Source organism: Chenopodium quinoa, unplaced genomic scaffold, assembly GCF_001683475.1.
Source record: "Chenopodium quinoa cultivar QQ74 unplaced genomic scaffold, ASM168347v1, whole genome shotgun sequence".
Taxonomy (NCBI): Eukaryota; Viridiplantae; Streptophyta; class Magnoliopsida; order Caryophyllales; family Amaranthaceae; genus Chenopodium; species Chenopodium quinoa.
In genome coordinates this window covers 4,243,830-4,248,181 of record NW_018743327.1, presented here as the reverse complement: position 1 = coordinate 4,248,181, position 4,352 = coordinate 4,243,830, and the positions used below count along the sequence as shown (strand labels likewise).

At 41.0% G+C, this 4,352-nt stretch overlaps 1 long non-coding RNA gene across 1 annotated transcript; it reads right to left on the bottom strand.

The window, feature by feature from the left end:
• Positions 1–3,681: 3,681 nt before the first annotated feature.
• On the bottom strand, positions 3,682–4,061 carry LOC110737348. The gene is made up of 3 exons (XR_002514372.1): positions 4,022–4,061; positions 3,796–3,942; positions 3,682–3,721 (listed from the first exon to the last, which is right to left on the bottom strand). It is a non-coding gene; the product is annotated as an uncharacterized LOC110737348 (long non-coding RNA).
• Positions 4,062–4,352: the final 291 nt, after the last annotated feature.

Below are 4,352 nucleotides of genomic sequence, written 5' to 3'. Positions count from 1 at the left end.
TTAGTAATCTCATGAATTATGAATGGGGTGTAACCTTCACGGGTCAATCGTTGTTGCCTTCGTTGTCCCTTATTCGTGGTTGCCTTTTATGATCCGTGAACGGTTTACAAGTTCCTTAAAAACTTGTTGGCGGCTCCCTACTTTCCTTGTCCTTAATCGTATTATGTCAATTCCTACTTCCTATGAGTGCCAAGCATATTCATAACATGCTTTTATATAGGCGCACTTCGAACAACGCCTAAAAAAAAAAGGTTGCCGCGCCACGGAAATATCTACCGTAGCGCGGTGGAGTTGCAAAAAAAAAAAAAATTTGCCGCGCCACGGGAATTTCCACCGTGTCACGGCAGTTTTCACCGTGACACGGTGGAATTTCAGACTTTCTGTTTTTTTAGTGACACAGTCTTTGCGAATTCTGTTATTTGTTCGACGTTTTTTATTTTCATTCTTCCATTGCGTCCGACTTCTTGACTCGGATATATATATACATATACATATACATATATATATATATATATATATATATATATGAATTCATTGTAATTTTTTATTTAAGGCGAAAATAAATATATGCTATTATTATTGAAATAAAGATAACTACAATTATTGGCATCGTGCGCCTTATTTTAAAAATTATAAATAAAAGTTATAAATCATATAAGCAAAGCAATACTGATCTAATCCCTCTTCACTTTAGGAACCTCCTTCTCTTTTTCAACTAGGTCGGCCTTCACCATTAATGTGTCATTTGTAGCCCGAACCGTCACACCCCTAGTCGAACTTCCACTCCTTTCACCGTTCTTAGAATTCTTTGGTTGCTTCTCTCTATTAACCATCTTCTCTTTACCCTTCCCTTTCACATAGTTCTTCATCTTAGGCATTATAGGAGTCTTAAACTCAATCCCTTGTGTTCTCAGACCGAGACAATCTTTAGGAGGCGCCTTCTTACTTCCGAGACGCCCCTTCACATCAAAGTTGCGTGATCCGACTCGATCCCTTATACTTCTAGGATTCAACCATGCCTTGTATGCACTAGATAAGGGAGGAGGAGCTTGGTTACTTGCAGAAACGGTCCACAAAGGTCTTCCAATCCAATAAGCCTCGTGCTTGTGAACGTTACTTTCATACAACGATACTTCACGAGGACTATCGTTATAGCGTGGAACTACTTGTTCAAGTCCATACTATCGCATCAATCGAGAAGGACAATAAAAAGTCAGTCTTAAGATACTAGGAACACGAAAATACGGAGTATCATTCGTACCAACCATCCTAGTAAGCCTCCACCAAGGCACCACCCAACGAATGGAAAATTCCCTCTTTGCAAAGAAATTCTTCCAATCTTCATACGACATGTTCACATAGTAATTCTTCTTCCTGCGGACTAGATCGTTAGGACCATATTTTTTAATATCGTCGGGGGCTTCAAAAATTTTTAAACGCTCCATCAACCAAATGTGCAAAAAAAAAAAAAAAAAAATCAGTCGAAAAAAAATTTTGCAGATTTCACCGTGACACGGCAGAATGCACCGTGACACGGTGCCTGTTTTGTGTCACGGGGGCTACTCAGAAAGCGTTTTTACCTGCAGCAGTACTAGAGAGCCCTTCCTGGCGGCTTTCCGGTTAGCTTTTGCTTCGTCAAGGCCGCGTAAAGTTTCTCCAAGGCACGTGGGCATAGGAGATCTCCCAGATTCAACATGTTCAAGCACAGATGCTAAACAAGCATGTCCTACCCTACCGTTTGCAAATAAAAGCTTGCTAAACATGCAAAAAATATAATCCCTTCTACTGTATATATGATAAGACTCAGAGACAGGGCGGTTGAAATATAAATTTGCAAGTTTTTCTAAGTCTACTTCATTACCACACACAATTTTATTTAAATCTGGATCTGTTAGATTCAGATGGCGTTCAAAGTCTTGATAATAATTCTCACGTAGGGTAGGCATGGCAATAAGATTTCTGGCAGGAAATCCAAAGATGGCATCGAATTCCTCCGGCAGGGGACAGATTTCATCGTAATCAAAATATAACAATGTGTTTCTGGACTCCATTAGTCTAATGCTGCCCTAAGAAAATCATGTTCAATTGCTACATGTCTCAAGGCTAATAAACCCCTGATATGAAACAATTCCAACTCTCTTTTGTCAGCATTGGTCAAAGAATAAGACCAGTCGCGCAGTGTATTATCAAAATTCTGAGACATTATTATTGAGATATGAAATTCTAATTATTTTATGTTTCGTAATTATGCATATCACGGATATACTGGCCCTATTTTATAGCAAAAACGCTTGGAAATACTCAGAATCTATCTTTCTATACGCGTAAACCACACCGTTGCAGAATACGCGCACCGTGACACGGGAATTTCCACCGTGTCACGGTAATAGATGCCGCGACACGACATATTTTGCCGTGACACAGTGAACAGTGCCATGTCGTGGTGCCCACGCATTTTCTTTTTTTATCCTTTTCCTATATCTATCTGGAATTTTATTATTTTATCTTCACCGTTTAATTTTTTTTTAATTCTGTTTTTCGAGAGTTTCATTCCCAATAAAATTCTCAACTTTTTTTTTTATTATTAATATTTAATTTTTACTTTATAATTATTTCTATTCATCTTTATTATTTATTTTATTTTAGTATTTACTCTTATTTCTATTATTTTATTTTTTCTTTCTTTGGGGAAGGTATAAACCTTGTCCCATTTCCATATATATTTATTTTGGAGGAGTTGTAAAACTTATTCATTTTTTCTTTTCTTTTTATTTCTTTTTTCTTTTGGGGAAGGTCGGTACTCTCCACTTACGTTTTTCTCGCGTCATTAATAAATACACAATCATACACAATGAGTCTCAAGCACACACTAATACAAACTAATAAATACATAAATTGTGAATAATGTACAAAATGAGTCATAATAAATAAGCAGCGTCAAGTGTCATCACAGTATGTACAAATAAAGAACCTCGGTCAAAAATCTATAGAACCAGAAGAGTGAGGATCAGTGTCATCTCCAGCCTGTGAATACGGGAGTGGTGAGCCAAAGAGTCCCACCATCATCCGGGTACGAGGAGTGGTATCCCTACTAGTCCCTGTAACTCCAGTAGCAGTCAAACTCAAAGCAGGACCCGTCCAACTGGCAAATGGTGTAGACTGACTCCAAGAGGTAGGAAGAGTTGGTGGAGGCATCGTCCCATACACTGGAACTGAAAACAAGCCTGGCATCAGTGGAGGAACCCCAGACGATGGAGCTGAATATAAGCCAGGATCCACAGGAGTGATAACAGGCCTAAACTATGGCTGTGAAGACTGAGAAAACGACTGTCTCTGCCACTGACCCTGACCCTGAAAATGATGGAACGGTTGGGAGGACTGAGGCTGCTGCCATTGAGCCTCCTAAAATGGCTGAGAAATCTGAGGCTCCCGCTGAGACTGAGAATGCCGATGAACCTTAGGAGATCGTCTACCACGACAAGGCTCTCCCTCATCCGAGCCTCTATGCCTCGAGCGGGACCTCCGTCGCTCCTGAAGGACACAAAATCAAAAGATGTCAACAGTGCAAAATAAAACAAATGGTAAAAATGTGAAAAAGTGAACATACCTCAAGAACATCGCCAGAACCACTCCGACAACTCGCACCACGCCGAAGCTTGATGATGCAGTACTTCAGAGCGTCAACTAGCTTCATGAATCCCATCATCTTCGGGCGGGTAGGCTGAGAACAAAGCAAAGAAAAAAAATCAGTAACAAGCGGTGTTAAAAGGGATGAATAATGTACAAAAAGCTTACCGGCTCAAAAACATCAGGCAAAGACTCCTGCGCTTGTCTGAAACCCTCTGGCGCGTCGGCAATATGGTCCTCAGTAATATCAATCGGTCCCGGGTAGCGGACGGATTGAGGTGGGATCTCAATCCTTCCCACACGGCAAACATTCGTCTGAAAATACGATCGAATAACCAGGTTATTCAACAGTTTAAACAGAGGCTAGCAACAAACTTCTCAAAAGAAATCATACCTCAGGAAGACGGGGTGGAGGAGCCAAGGAGGGAAGCAAGTCCTGCGCATAATCGCTCTCCATACGCACAAGCTCCTGCCAAGGAAAAGTGTAGCGCTCCCCTGTTTATCAACTCCATAAGCAAGCGCGAGTCCAACATCGACTCCGGTGGAGATAAGGGCACTACAAAGCGATCACTACTATGCTGACGAACAACACGCTCCCCAGATACCAGACAAAGCGTCCAATACCAACAAAAATAGTGCGGTACGCTGAAAGCTGTAAGGCCTCGGGAAGATTAGTCATCCCAGCCCAAGGCCGATACTGGACATCAATAGCGACCTGAAAACCA